This window comes from Artibeus jamaicensis, unplaced genomic scaffold (genome assembly GCF_021234435.1).
Source record: "Artibeus jamaicensis isolate MK-2021 breed Jamaican fruit bat unplaced genomic scaffold, CSHL_Jam_final contig_519, whole genome shotgun sequence".
Lineage (NCBI taxonomy): Eukaryota > Metazoa > Chordata > Mammalia > Chiroptera > Phyllostomidae > Artibeus > Artibeus jamaicensis.
Window position 1 is genome coordinate 45347670 of NW_026521871.1, and position 16461 is coordinate 45364130.

Here is a 16461-nt window from a genome sequence, read left to right on the forward strand (position 1 = left end):
CAGTTGCGGCATGTGCTCTAGAAACTCGTTTCATTCATTTTTGGACAGACATGTCTACACGTTTTTTTTCATAGTCTCTCCTCACATTCCATTTTGAGAAACCACAAGTTCTTTAAAGATACTGTACAAATGTTTCATATAACGTCCCTTTGATGTTGGGGTCAGATAAAAGAACCCCGCTTTACGGGTGACAAAATTGAGGTGATTCTCCAGGTCACATGTTTCTTAAGCTATTGAGAGGCGGCGTCTGGTTTACCGCCTTACTGTGGCCGGCAGGATTAATTTTTGCTGGGGAAGAAAAAGGACCATTGTGTGATATTTCAGCCTCCCCTCAGCTATGGAAAAAGAGACGACAAGAAAAGCTCTTTCTTTTTTATGGAGAGCCATGCTGGGCGCCTTCTCTCCTGTGTATGTGTCTGTGACCCTAATTCCTTTCTGAGGGTCCGGGTGGGGGTGGGGTGGGCTGATTCTACAGGAAAGAGCAAGAAAGAGGAACCAGGAGCAGAAGTGAGGCTGGCATTTTAAACTCGAGTGAGCGAGTGCTGTTTGCCCTGCCCTTGCCATCCAGGGAACCATTTTACTTATTGATTTAAAACAGACATGTATTTACTTGTTTATTTAGGACAGAGGGGAAAGGAAGGGAAAAGAGAGGAAGAGAAACATAGATCGTTTGCTTCTTACATGCTCCCAACTGTGGAACCTGGCCTGCAACCTAGGCAAGTGCCCTGACCCGGAATTGAACCGGTGACCATTCAGTTCACAGGCTGGCACCACACCAGCCAGGGCCAGGGAACCATTTTTGGGGGTGAGGTGGGGGGGGAAACACAACCTGTTGTTTCAACCACGTAAAAAAATTTTGCTCCGCATTCAGTGAAGCTGAGAAACATCCTATTTTCTTTGGCGAAAGCAGGAGCTGTTTCTTCCAGAATGCCTGTGGGGATGGGCCGCTGCGGCTGGTCCTGGGTTTTTCGGGAGGTGGTGCCCTGTGGCGCCAGAGCCCAGACGAATGCCGCTTGCCTGAAAGCTGACCGTTGAAACTGCAAAAGAGACAAAGGGGTGCACCTCAGGCCATACTGATCCCCAAAAGGCTGCTTCCTTAAAGCTGCTAACTGTGCAGGTTGGTCCGGAACCACGGGCTCCCAGCAGCCTCTTCGGCTCCTATTTGCTGATGTTTTATGGAGGTGATTTAAACCTTACGACTCTTTCTTCCTTCCCTCCGGTGAAGGGTTTTGATGTTCTCAACTCATTAACTTGTGTCCCTGTTATTTGCCTGCAGTTGCAGTCACCTGCTTCCAATAACGTGGCGCAGCACCATCAGGGAGGGAGAGTCACCGAGGTGGCCTCGGAGGATGGTCAACAGCGCGGCAGCTTTGCAAATTTAAGAACAGCACATAAGGCACAAATGAGAAGCACGGTCTGAAGTGCTGATGAAAAGCAACTTTCTCCTATTCCCGTTCTGTGGCTCCCCATGAGACGTGGGCTGTGAGGGAGGGAGACTTATGACCGGCTTGGAGCTTGGTACCAAGCTGCTCAGAGCCCTATCCATGCTGCTTTGTTCAACAGATACCCTAGGGTCCAGCCCAGGGCTGAGGAGGACATGGCCCCTGTCATCGGGAATAAACAGTCTTATGGGAGAGAGATGGAGAGACAATTTTACCAAGAAGTACAACAGAGAGGAAGCGATGTTGCACCCGAGTGTTGTTCCAAGTAGGAGTCAAGGAAGCCGGGAGTTTGCACAGGTCCCTTAGAAACCGGTGAGGGGAGTTTTGTTCCGCTGGGTTGGAGAACGTCGGAGAAGGAGAGACTGTCATCGACCACCTGCCGAAGCCCACCGAGGATGTCTGGTAGTTCAAGTTAGGTTTGTGAGCTGCTGTGCACCCCAGGAGAACTCACACCACAGAGAACCATGGAGGGCCCGGGAAACCGGGAGTCTGAGAGGCTTAACCGGGGACTTGGGTTGTGTTTTTTGATTCGAGTACAAGGAAGCGAGGGTCTGTTCCTGGTTGGGTTGTTAGAAAGCAGGGCAATTGGGTGACTAGGTCTCCTAATACTTTTTCAAATGTATATATTTTATTGATTATGCTATTACAGTTGGCCAAAATTTTCCCGCTTTTCCCTCCACCACTCGGTCCCCCATTCCCTCCGGCATTCTCACCCCTTCGTTCATGTCCGTGGGTCAGGCATATAAGTTCTTTAGCAGCTCCATTTCCTATACTGTTCTTACCATCCCCCTGACGATTCTGTACTTACCGACTTGTACTTCTTAATCTCTGCATCTTTCCCCCCATTCTCCCTCTTCCCTCTCCGCACTGGTAACCCTCCATATGATCTTCATATCTATGATTCTGTTTTTGTTCTGCTTGTTTGCTTAGTTTGTTTTTTAGATTCAATTGTCGATAGTTGTGAATTTTAATAGTAGCCATTTTAATATTCATAGTTTTGATTTTTTTCTTAAATAAGTCCCTTTAACATTTCATATAATAAAGGGTGAACTCCTTTAGCTTTACCTTGTCTGGGAAGCACCTTATCTGCCCTTCAATTCTAAATGATAGCTTTGCTGAATAGAGTAATCTAGGTTGTAGGTCCTTGCTTTTTATCACTTTGAACTTCTTACCAGTCCATGTAGCTTACAAAATTTCTTTTGAAAAATCAGCTGATAGTCTTATGGGAATTCCTTTGTAGGTAACTATCTGCCTTTTTCTTGCTTTTTTTCCTCTCTTTATCTTTAACCTTTGACATTTTAGTTATGATGTATTTTGGCATGGTCCTCTTTGGGTCCATCTTGTTTCGGATTGTCTATGCTTTCTAGACTTGTATGTCTGTTTCCTTCAGTAAATTAAGAAAGTTTTCTTTATATTTTCAAATGTTTTCAAGTTCTTGCTCTTTCTCTTCTCTTTCCAGTACCCCTATGATTCAAATGTTGGTATATTTGAAGTTGTCCCATAGGCTCCTTACCTTACCCTCATTTTTTTTGGATTCTTTTTTCTTCTTGCTGTTCTGATTGAAAGTTTTTTTCTTTCTTATGTTCCAAATCATTGATTCGATTCTCAGCTTCATCCACTCCACTGTTGATTCTCTGTAAATTTTTCTTTATTTCACTTAGTGTAAGCTTCATTTTTGCCTGGGTCTTTTTTATGTTGTTGAAGTACCCAGTGAATTTCTCGAGCATCCTAAAAACTGGTGTTTTGAACTCTGCATCTTCATTTTGTTTAGTTCTGTTTCTGGAGTTTTGTTCTGTTCTTTCATTTGGGCTATATTCTTTGTCTCCTCATTTTGGCAACCTCCCTGTGTTTATTTCTGTGTGTTAGGTAGAGCTGCTTTGACTCCCTGTCTTAGTAGTATGGGCTATTGTAGAAAAGCGCATTTATAAGTCGGATGGGGCAGAGCCTTAGGTAATCACCAGGGTGGGGCAACCCATGTGAACCAGGTTGATGGAGTCTCAGACATGGTGTGGCTGCTCTGTGGCTCTGTGTTGGGGAGGGCTCAGAAAAGGGACAACGGTCACTGTCTGGCCTTTGGAGTTTTTTCTGGGAGGAAGCTGTCCCCCAGCCCTTGCCCTGATGCCAGACACTTCAGTTTCTCCCCGTATGTCACTGGTGCTCTTCCAGCTGCTGCTGCAGTGCTGGAGCCCAGAGGGAGTGAATCTACGTAAAGTCCTAAGTCCGTTGTGGGCTCCTTAACAGAAGATAACTGAGAATCCTGAAGTTTCTTCTGCTGCCCCAACCCTCACTGGTTTTTATAGCTAGAAGTTATAGGGTCTTACCTTCCTGGAACTGGAACCCTGGGCTGAGTGGTTTGGTGTGGGGCTGGGATCCCTTGCTCCTGAGGTATCCCTCCTGAATTTAGCCACCACACATGGGTGTGGGACTGCCCATTCCGTGGCACCAGGTCTCCACCCATTTGTCCCTCCTACTGGTCTGGATGAATGTGATTTCCTTAATTCCTTGGTTGTCAGACTTTTATACAGCTCGATTTTCTGGCAGTTCTGGGTGATAGTAGTTTTGTAATTGAGTTGTAATTCTTGCCGCGGTCGTGCGAGCAGGCGAGTTGTGTTTACCTACACCTTCATCTTGACCAGAAGTCTCTGCTATGAGAGATCTCAATTCCAAGAAGTCAAGTTTCCAGATGCATTCTACTTAAAAGGATTATGGCTGTTTTTCTCTTATTATGCACAAAAAATTACAGAGAACAAAAACACCGAGCTCTTGGTACTATAATTTCAATTCTCATCTTTGTCAATGTACATGTAGACATCTTTAGGTTGTCACAATGAACAAATTCCAATTGGTAGTGATCTGTTCATTACATTTAACATTATTTTATAGATATGACTTTATGGACTGACAGTGTACATAGTTTTTTTAATGACACTATTATATTCTGATATGCTAGAAGCCATTCTGCCGTGAGTGGAGGTATCTTAAAAATATTTAACAACTGGTATATATCGTTAACATCAGTCAATCAGAATAGACCAAGCTACAGTCAGAGCATGTCCCGGGTGCCCTTGTTGAACTGGGCATTAACTCTTCTGTTGCTGGCTTGTAGAGTGGTCCAGGGGTCCGTTTGTTTGTTTGTTTGTTTGTTTGTTTTAGAGAGAGGGGAAGGGAGAGAGAGAGGGAGAGAAACATCCATGTGAGAGAGAAACATCAGTCAGCAACTCTTGCATGCCCCTAACCAGGGGCCTGGGCCATAACTCAGGCACGTGCCCCGATTGAGAATCAAACCTGTGACCTTTCGGTTTGTGGGATGACACCCAGCCCACTGAGCCACACCAGTCATGTCTGGGAGTCCATTTGTTGGTGGTGGAGGATTGGGTAGTGAGTGGATAGTTACTATCTGATATGGAAGAATGGCAAAAACTTGATAATGAGCTTGATTAATTAGCTTTTGCTCTGTAACAAACCATTCCAAACTTAGTGACTTAAAAAAACAATGCGTTTAGCTCATGGTTCTGTGGATTGGCAGTTTGTGCTGGGGTCAGATGGGTGATTCTTCTGTTCAATCATGTGTGTGTAGTCTGGGGCTTATCAGACAGTTGGCTTCTGGGGCTGCAGGGTCAACCGGTGTGACGGGGGTGACTTGGCCATGTGTGTTTCATCCTCTGGAAGGCTAGCCCAGGCTTTTGACATGGCTGGATGCAGTTCTATGAAAATAAGTAGAAACCTGCAAGGAATCCTGAGGCCTGAACTTGGAGCAAGCCTCAAGGACAAGGAGGTAGACTTTAGCTCTGATTGGGAGGTACTGCAAAATCATCTTGAGAAGAGTACAGATACAGGGATGAGAAGACTTTGGGCCATATTTGCAAACAAACTACCATGTTGTTGTATATCATAATAGCTGGCTAAATGTCAGCTCTGTTGGTAATTAAGCATTAATTGCAGTTTCTTTGGACATACACCATTGCTATGAACATTTTTTGAGGATTTTCCTATTCTTGGCATTGGAAAAATACTAATGGAGCAAGGTCGGAAGGTCTTCACTCATTGGGGAATCATATTTTTTTTCCAGGTTCCTTTGCTCTAGGTAGTGGGGTAACAGGAGCAGCAGACACAACTGTTTGGAGTCCAGCAGGGAAGATACACACCAGTGAACAGCACAATGTGGAATGTGGTTTCTACTTCGGTAGTGGTTGTGTGGAGGGGTCGAAGGACCTGTAAGGGTGGCCCAGAGGGAGGGATGTGGTTGGAGAATGTGTGTGTGTGTGTGTGTGTGTGTGTTGTGTAAGGCAAGGCAACCCAGGAGTGATGGCTGGGTTTAGATTTGAGAAATGAGTGAGTCAGGCAACGAATGTGGTAAAGAGTGAATTCCAGTAAGCACGGGCATTTCACCCCAGATAATGAAGGTGCTCTGGGAAGGGAACAAGCCAGAGCGAGATTGGGGTGGGAAGCACAGCAGGGTCCCAACTGCCTTTCGCCTGCCTTTGACCTTCATTGTGGAGGCAGTACCGGGCCTGCACAAGAGCATGGCTTTGACTAGTGCAGGCTGCTTGGTTCCCTGAAGGTGGGAGCAGGATCTTGTCCTACAACCAGAGGAAGAGTCGCTTTTGTTCTCTGAATGCACCTGGGTTCTGTGAAAAATCACAGTAGAAAAAAAAAATAAACTTGGCCTTACCTCACATCTTTCATCAAAATCAGGTCCAGATGGATCAAAGGTTTACGTATTGAAAAGTGAAGTCATAAAATATTAGTAGAGAGTGTGAGAATTGTTTTAATCTCAAAATGGGCAAGACTTCTAAGACTGACACAAACCCAGAAATCATAGTAAAAGAGATCAATATATTTGACTACATAAAACAAAAACAGAAATAAAAAACACCTGCATTGTAAAAAAAACCCTACCATATGTAAAGTAAGAAAATAACAAATTAGAAAAAAATATTTGGAATTGGCAGGCCCATTTGGTTATTTAGTTTTTCCAATATTATTTTGTTCAAAAAAAATCTTTTTCTTCCTGATCCAAAATATCATCTTTATCATATGTTAAATGTGTATCTGTTTTTATACACTTACACTTACTCAGGGATCTTTTTGGGGGCTTTAAATTCTGTTCCTTTGATCTGCCTGCCCTTCATGTGTCAGCACCTTTTTATTTTAGTAACTAGAATGTTGTGACATGTTAGTATCTGGCAGTCCTCTCACATTGCTTTAAAAAAAAGACTTTTCTTAAACATTTTTCCTTGCCATTTTTCCACATGAGGGATTTCCTACTTAATGTTATACACCTTCCCATTAATGTAAGTCTTTTTTTTAAGGATTTTATTTATTTTTAGAGAGAGGGGATGGGAGGGAGAAAAAGAGGGAAAGGAGCATCGATGTGTGGGAGAGACATCGGTCAGTTGCCTCTTGTATATGTCCCAGCTGGGGAAAAGCCCATGACCCAGGCATGTGCCCAGACTGGGGATCAAACCGGTGACTTTTTGGTTTTCTGGATGACACCCAGCCAGCTGAACCCCAGTGGTCAGGGCTTTAAGTCTTTTTTTTTGCATGCATCAGGGGCAATTTAAATTTTCTTCACATAGATTTTTGCATGTCTTAGGTTATTTCTATGTATTTTACCTTTTTTGGTTATTACAGATATTTTCTTCCATGATACCTTCTAACTTGCTGTTAAATTCTTGATGTTAATTTTGTATCTATCCAACTATAATTTTTTTTATTGTTGCAATAGATTTTATTTAATTCTCTTGGACTTTTCTCAGTTGATAATTATACCAACTACAAATACTGATAACCCGTACTTTTCAATTTTTGGTTCTTTCTATCTTGGTTTATTGTTGATTGCATAGTTAGTATTTCCAGGAGGATGTTAAGTAATAAAGGTGGTGGTAGATATTTTGCATCTGGGTCAAAGGCCTGGATCTTTGGGTGATGTGCAGCTTTGTCTGTCAGATTGAGGAGTGCCCAGCTATCTCTCTTTAAGATGGTTAGGATATGGTCAGATTTGAGATCTGAACCTGAGTCTGATTGAACTTATTTTTCTGCTTTTTTTTATTATGGTGTAATGCGCATAAAGTATGTGTACTGCACCAATCTTAAGTGTGCAGCTCAATGAGCTTTATACCCAGTGTAATTACCACCCATCCCAGGAGCCTCTGGGGCCCTCTTCCCAACTGTTTTAACTTCCGTCACATTGGACTAGTTTTGCTTGTTCTGGAGTTTCCTATATATAGAATCGTACGCTGTGTTCTCTTTCATGTCTGCCTTTCTTCACGCATGACATCTGTGAAATTCATCCACATTGTGTTACATTTTTCCAGGTGGCATGTTTTCATGGCTGTATGGAATAATGTGGATTCTACATGGGAACAGAATGTTAGTGACCTTGATATTATAAATACCCAATAAATATGGGCTGAATGGATGAATGAAATCTCCTCTCTACCCTGCCCTTCTGAAAGAAGGTTTGTGCCGTTGCTGCTTGCAGAAGCGGAATTTAGGGAGGTGTCCGTCTCTGGTGCACCCAGCTCATCCAGGAAACTTGAGTTTTTCAGACCTCCCGGGTGGGTCTTCTGGCCTGACCTGATTAAAACCTCGCATCTCAGCATCCTGGCTTTCCCGGAGCTGTCATCAGGCATATTCCTGTGCGTCTTCTCTGCACTCACGAGGCCTGCTCCTGACCTTGTCGGGCACAGTGGCAGGTCTCACAGAAAGGGTGGCTGCTCAGAACCTGACTGGCCTCACTACTAGTTCCTTTCCCAGGGGACTGGCCTGCAGCCAGCCTCAGGGTTCTCAGCTTCCCTTTTGGCTGACTTAGGTCTGTGAAGGAGGAGGCTGGCACATGTACACATGCGCCTACCCACATGCATGCGTGGTTATGCCCAGGGGTACCAGGAATGGCTCTAGGATGCACAGAGAATGGCCTCTGCTGACTCTGCACCCCTGCCTGGAATCACCACATCCCCCAGCCTTTGTGTGACAGTGTCATAGGCCTGTGCTAGAGTGTGGGGTGCCAGGACACCGCTGGCAGGGGGCTGCATCCTGTATATTCCTCTTTATATTCCTTTTCCTCATATGCTGAGAGCTACTGCTGTGCAAGGACTCTGTGATGCACTCTACCTTCCCAGCCTCAGCTGGGGACTACCCCTGCCCTCCTGGGGCTCGCTCCCTCTTGACACAGGCCCTTTGCACGTGCTGTTTCCTGTCAGATGCTCTGAATCCTCCCCCTCTCGCTACCCTCCCCTTTTGCCTGGTGTTGTTACCTTTCATTTCTGCGTCAGGTGCATTCCTTTGTTGACTGCAGAATTCTGGAGAGGCGAACTCCTAGCCCCTGACTCAGTTTGGGCGTCTTGTCCTATCCTGTGGAACATACACTGTCACTCTGAACTTTGCAGCAGCTTCTGCAGAGCCCAGTTATGCTTTCATTTATGTGGTTCCCCAATTCACATCTGGGCCCACTGCTGGTACGTGGACCCGACTACCTAACAGAACAGGGACTGTGTCTCTTGTTGACCAGGGCGAGTCCAGCACTAACATAGAACTTGGTATCTCATGGGTGCTCGGTAAATTTCTAAAGAACAGATGAATGAATGAGCAGCTCCCATGTTGTGTCAGGTTTCTACAGGAAAATAGCAACCCCTTTCTGCCCCCTGCCAACCAGTTCATCCCTCCTCCCACCTGCAGCAGTTCTGACAAGGCGAGGCAGTTAACAGGATGGGTGGGGAGCTGCTGGTCTGCAGGCTGCAGCTTCCGGCCCCCTCCCGTGTGGACAGGAGGAACTTTGAATTAATGGCGGAGGAGAGCCTCTGCGGACAGCACCGGGTGACGTACGTGACGCCGTTGGCGGTGCCAGGCTGCGAGGCCATTAGCACACAAAGCAGGGCCCGCTTGGAGAGACCTGACCAATTACCAGGAGTGCAGGTGGCAGGAAGGTGCCCCCTGGTTCACACAGGTCCCGGCCTGCTGGAGTGTTATCTAGCAGGGCGGGCCCCGCGCGAGACCCTCCTTCCTTATGGAGCGGAGAGGTGCCACTGAGCATTTTTTTCCGCTGTGGCAGGAGCAGCACACTGGGCTGAGAAATCTTTCCTTGCCAACTCATTAAGGACCGGGCTGGCGCCTCAGGAAACCTGCAGAGGAGGGCCGCTCAGCAGGAGAGACGTCCCCAAGGCATTTATTTCCTCAGCAGGAGCCCCTCTCACTTCCTTGGGCTCTCTGGGGGAGGGCTGCAGGAGAGGCTGGTGGAAAGAGGGAAGGGGGAGGGAAGATGAACTAATTATTATTGACTAAGGCGTTAATGAGGAGTGGACCAGGCTCGTTGGACTTTAAAAGTCTACAGTAATGATAAAGGTAACAGCAATGATCTGGTAATAGCAGTTAACACTTCACCGCATGCTCACTCCGTGCAGGCACAGTGCTGAGCATGATCTCAGTGACTTTGTACAGCCTGCAAGCCTGTCCTGCTCTGTCACCCCCACCTCACAGATGGGGAAGCTGGGGAGTGGTTAAGCGACTTACCTGAGGAGAGAAGATCACAACTGGAGGTGCAGAGATTCACTCCCAGGCAGCCTTAGGACCAAGCCCATGCTCTTAACTGTTGTCTTTTGCCTGCTGTCCATTCCTGGAAGTGTGGAGTAGGGAAAGGTGAGTCTGCAGAGGCAGGCAGATGGGCCCCAGGCCTCCAAGGTCCTTATATGAGTAATAGTGCATGGGCTATGACGGCGTCCGTCATGCACTGCAAAGCTCCTGTGGTTGCCGTAGGAGGCTGCACTGAAGGGCAGCCCCGGGGTCTCCTCCATTGGCCGGAGGGGTTCATTGTTCTTGAATTCTCTTTTTTCTCCAATTAAATGATCACAGTGTGTTGGGGTGGGTACGGTGCCACCCCTCTGCTTCTCCTTGGTCTCTGCCCTGATGTTCAGTTCACACAGGATCTAATGAAGGACTGACTGCCGGGATGGAAGAAGAAACCAGGCCTCACTGCTCTGGACTCCCTGGGATGCCTTGGGCCTGACTGAATGAACGCTCTCTGTCCACAGAGCCTCGTGCTTCCTGCCCATCCTGTCACCCCTGCCCACAAGCGTGCTTCTCCCAGCACCCCCATCTCAGTAACCCGCAGCACCATTGTGATGGGTAATTTTATGTGCCAACTGGCTTGGGTCATGGGGTTCCCCCCCATTAGTCTGGGTGTGTCTGCCAGGTTGTTTTTTGATGAAATTAACATTTTAATTGGAGGAGCAAAGCAGATTGCTCTCCCTAATGTGGATTGTGGATGGGCCTCATCCAACCAGCTGAGGGCCTGTTAAGCATAAAAAGCTTAAAGATGTACTTGCGGGTCCCTCCCACAAGTACAAAATTCTCTAGCGGACCCCTTTGGACTTGACGTGCACTGTCGGCTGTCTGGGTCTGCAGCCTGCAGCCCACAGTGCAGATCTGCACTTGCTGGCCTTAATAATTATGTGAGCCAATTCCTCATAAATCTCTCTCTCTACACACACGCACACGCACATGCACATCCCCTTGGTTCTGTGTTTCTGGAAAACCCTACTCATACAGTTACGCTCCTAGGTGCCCAAGTAGAAATTGAGGAGTCATTAGCGACATCTCCTTCTCCTACCTCCAGCACCCAGTCAGTCACCGAGTCCTGTTGATATCACTTCCTGAAGCACTCCCGTGTCCATCTGCTCCTCATCACATGCACTGCCACCTCCTGGGCCGGGTGACCACCACTTCCCTCTGGATGACAGGTATACTTACTAACTGATCTCTGAGCTAGTCCTGCCCCTTCTCCACACAGTGTTCACTCAGCAGCCTAGATTTAAATTCCTTCAATAGCATCCTGTGGATCTCAGGATAAAAACATGGTAATCGTTTTTGCTGCATAACAGACCATAGCAAACTTAGTGGCCTAAACAAATCAGCACTCATTGCTTATGATTGGTGACTTGGTGTGGACTCCCCTGGGGGTTCTCGTGGACTGACTTAGTCGGGCCCACTCATGAATATGGGGTGAGGAGGGAATGCGTTCGGATGCCTGGGCTTTGCTCCACATTGTCTCTCATGCTCCAGGTTTTGGGAAGTGTTCTCACTAGAGGCTGCAAGACACCACCGAGAAGCCCAGGCTCACAAACTGGCACCTCACTTCCTCTGCATTCTTTTGGCCCAAGCAAGAGAAGAGGTCAGTTAGGGAGATTCAAGAGATGGGGAAGTGAACTCCATCTCTTGGGGAGGGGCTGCAAAGTCACATTGCAAAGGGAACTAGATCCGGGTAGGAGGAATAATCGTAGCCACTTTTGCAATCTACCACGGCCCCAAACTCCTATCCTGACCTATGAAATTCTTTGTGATTGAATTCCTGGCTTCCTCTCCAGTCTCACCTTGTGCTACGTGTCCTTTCTTTCTTGGCATTTCAGGCCCAGAGGCCCTCTTTCTGTCCCTTAAAACTACTGAGATTTCCCTGTACTGGAGACTGCTCACATGCTGATTCTTTTGTCTAAAATGCTGGTCTTTCATGCAGCTGGACAGTTGCTCCTCACCTTTCAGGTCTCGGCATCAATGTTGCTTCTTTGGGGAAAATCTTTGATGCCTAATGTGGATGAAGTAAATCAGGCTCTCCAGTTACACGTTCGCGGGGCATGTTGCTCTTTTTCAGTAGCACTTAGAAGAGTTGGAATTAAATAATTATTTTGAACATTTGTTTAATAATGTCTGTCTCCTCACAGGCTGTAGACACTATGGACTTGAAGTAATTAAGTCACCTATTTAATTAGACTTGGTTGTCTTTACCTTCATTTGAAACAATTTTGTAAGATTGTACCATGACAGGTGTCATAGCAGTGTGCAGTTTTTAAAAAACTTATCAAAATTGCTGAATTTTTGTGTAGCCATTGTAACACTGAAGATAGAAGAGAATACGGAACATTTTTGGCATATTATGCTTTATTATTTCAAGAAAGGTAAAGCAACTGAAATGCAAAAAAAGATGTGTGCAGTGTATAGAGAAGGTGCTGTGACTGATTGAACGTGTCAAAAGTGGTTTGCAAAGCTTTGCCCTAGATTTCTCACTGGACCATGGTCCATGGTCAGGTAGAACAGTTGAAGTTGATAATGACCCAATTGAGACATTAATTGAGAACAATCGGCCTTGTACCACGTGGAAGATAGCTGACATACTGAAAATATCCAAATCAATAAAGTTATTGTTGAAAATGAAAAAAAAAAAGTCACCTATTTAACAAATGTTTATTTATTTTTTCAAAATTTCAATTTTAATTTTCTTATTTTACAAAAGATTTTATTTATTTATTTATAGAGAGAGGGGAAGAAAGGGAGAGAAACATCAGTGTGTGGTTGCCTGTCTTGTACCCCCTAATGGGGACGAGGTTTGCAACTCAGGCACATGCCTTGACTGGGAATTGAACTGATAACACTTTGGTTCGTAGCCTGTGCTCAACCCACTGAGCTATACCAGCCAGTTTATTAAATGCCAGGTATGTGACAGGCATTGTCCTAAGGTGCTGGGGATAGGGTGGTGATACGAGCAGACCCAGTTCCTTTCCTCAGCGGATATGTGATCAGATGAGAGCACCAACATTAAGAAATCATTACCAAAACAAAACTGAAATTGCAGCTGAGGGGGTTCTACTGCAGGAGGGGTCCATGATACACTGGGGAGTCTCTGTAGTGGAACAATTTCATAGGGAAATGGGGTCAGGGCTGAGATGTGGGGAGCACGTGTTAACTAGGCAAAGGCTGAGCACGGAGTGGGTAGAGGGAGGCCAGGAGCTGTGACCAGACTCCTGATGGGAGAGAGAATGTGGGGTACGAAGGACTGAAAGGGGAGCTGGAGGGCAGAGAGTGATGGAACGAACTGCCTGAGGCCAAGGAGTTAGGGCTAGATCCTGCAAGGCAGTGTTCTCAGCCTGGCTGAGGAATTTAGGGGGGGGCCCCACTATGATCTGTCTTTGATTCTACTGAGTCTGAGGTGACTTTGAGATAGTCAAAGGTTGCTCTTGAGTAGGCTGCAGATACAAGGTTTGGAGTTCCGGGGAGGGGTCCAATCTGCAGATGCCTGTGTGTGAGCTGGTGATAGTCATGCATTCGTAAAGCCCACTAGGGAGGCAGCTCTTCATTTTTTGTGTGTGTGTGCACGTTTCAGATTTTTTTGGCAGTCTGGGAATGCCTGTGTTTCCAAATGTGTGAAATAAGATTCATTGATAATAATGGAAAGCAATCACATTGAAATATAGTGATCAGAATATTAAAATAAATGTGGGATAGACTACTAAAAGTCTATTTGCTTCTTTATGAACTCTTCAAATAACAATACCCAGTGGTAATTCTAAAAATCACTATAATTTCAGAGTCGTGGTAAATACTGGATTTTGAGACCCGTGGGATTCAGATACCTGATATTCTTACTGGGGACAAAGTCATAGGTCCTACTAATACTGCTGTGGTTTGTTGCTTGTATTCATAATGGAAGGAATTACTAGATTTTAGTACGAGGTGAGTGAAAATAAAGATGCAGGGTTTTTTTCATATCAAAGTTACTGCCCCTCAAGAGGCTGGGGGATTTGGATGTCACTACAAACCGTTGGTCTATAGTGAGAGGAAAAGCATGCTTAGATTGCCAGGATGGAGTCTTGAACCGAGAAGAGGAGGATAACTCTGCAAAGGGGCTGAAGAGAGATGTGAGAGGTGGCAGAACAATGAGAAGTTTGTTCATAAAAGCTGGGGGAAGCAAATGATCCAAGAAGGAGATGGTCCATTGTGTCAAAATGCTGCAGAGCTGCGCATCATGAAGACTGATAAATGTCTGTTGGATTTCGTGATTTTGTAGGGCATATGTTTGTCTCATTTATTGCTTAATTCCTGATTCATTTCAAGGCACATGGTAAGCATTCATGATCTGTTGAAGGAGGGGATGAATTGTTCCTTTTCCTCATTAGATCTGGTGGGAGAGTGCCTGGTAGGACAGTCAGTGGAGCTTGCAGACTCTTCTTAAAGTGATTTCTTGACTGAGGGCTATTGGAGCTGTAGAGACTCTGCAAGGATTAAGGAGACCCCCCACCCCCGCCCTGCCAGAGCTTCAGAAGCTTTCATTTGTGCACCATGACCCTGGGATGGAAGTCAAAGTGACCCCTCCCTATCCAGCTGTGAGGTTCTCCTATTGGGTTATTCAAACCAGAGCTGAATGTCTCCCAGCAGAAACGACTTCCTCTGGAGGTTTACCTTTATCTTGCATTCTCTTCCAGTGGCTGGCAGCAAGTGGGTGGACCCACGTACCTGAGAAATACGCTGTTACACGCTGAGAAATCTGGATGATCATTTTTCTCAGTGTCTTCCTGGTAGGTCCCAAGCCTTGGTCCAATCTGCTCACTCTACCGTATCCCCCTGTGAAGTGGAGTCTCTTCTCTTGCTTGTCTCTTACCCATGATCCAGTGATTCAGGTGGGAGCACTGAATCGTGTGTGGTTACGCCAAGTAAAGTGACCATTTTTTCATGGAGCTTTCTCTATTATAAATTTGAGCTGTTTAAGACAGCAGAACAGCTTAAGATGATGGTTGAACTAATAGAGCCAAGAACTTGATGATGAGAATAGTAAAGCTTAGAATTTGATGAGGATTTAAAACTCGCTCAGTTCAAGGGGTTTCAATCTGGGCTCCAGGGAATCTCAAAGGGTCCCATGAGATGCCCTGAGGACTCTAGGATGGGGATGAGAGAGGCCAATCAGTGGGACCCATGGGGACTCCAGGATGGGGATGAGGGAGATCAATCAGTGGGACGTGCAGGGACCCCAGGATGGGGATGCAGGAGGCCAATCAGTGGGACCCATGGGGACCACTTGGGCATTGCCATTATATATTGAAGCATCTCTTTGATATAGGAGGCTTCTCTACAATATCATTTGAAGAAAGAATTATGGGACTCAAAATTTTTAAAGTCACTGATTTAGTCCAATTTCTTTATTTTACACGAGGGGTAACTTGAGCCTAAAGAGATGGAAAGCTGTGCCCAAGGTCGCATGGAGAGTTGGTAGCAGAGCTACAACCAGAACTCAAGTCACGTATATACTCTTTAAAATTGATTTGATTAAGTAAATACTTATAAAGGCATTATGTATATATGTAAGAGGCCATGCTTATATATGGATCATGGATAATTTCTTCTAACAGCTTGACCCTGTTTGAGTTTGTTTGCTCTGAATGGTTTTGGGGGAAGGGTGCTTGGCATTCTTACAACGCAGGAACTCTTTCTTACTGTTCTGGCTCAGGAAGTACAAGGTAAGTTGAGCAGGCCTATGAAGATGTCGAGTGTTTTATACATTTGACCAAAAAAAAAAAAGGTCAAATGGGGTTAATAAAGGTCCGCATTGCTGGGGGAACTGGGGAATTAATCCGAGGGCTAAAACCTCCCGAGGGGTTAATGGAAATGTAAAGCAACAGCTCTGCATATTGAAACGTCTATAAATAGCTCAAAGTCCCAAACCTCCCTCCTCCCGAAGCTGTGATACCATCCATATTAACTTCAGTGGCTTTGTGCCAGCCCAGGATACAGCCTGCATTTATTCCAGCTGCATCCAGAGAACTCCTGCAATACCTTTGAGCCATGACCAGAGTGAGGGGAGTAGATGAAACGCTGGCTGGTTAGAACTGTGAGCCAGATCCCCTCTGAGTGGATGGTGAAGGGGCTGCACGTATGCATGAGAGACGGACAGAATGGGAATAAGAACGAATTTCTGTGTGGCCTCTCAATTTGACCAGAGCACGAAGGCCTCCTGAGGCTTAGAACCTTTTTAAAACCTCTTCAGTATATTTTTTATCATTGGATTTTGGGCAGCAGGACGTGGTAGACTCACTTACGAGCCTTAGGGCTGGTCTCCTTCAAGCTTCTTAGTTTTCACGTGAGGGGCCCTTTGCGGCCCAGAGCAGGAAGTGGAGGAAGTGTGGGCACCGTGTTCCCTGGTCTCCCTGATGGAGTTGACCCCCCTACCTGTGTTTCTGGGGCCTGTCCCACTCCATCACAG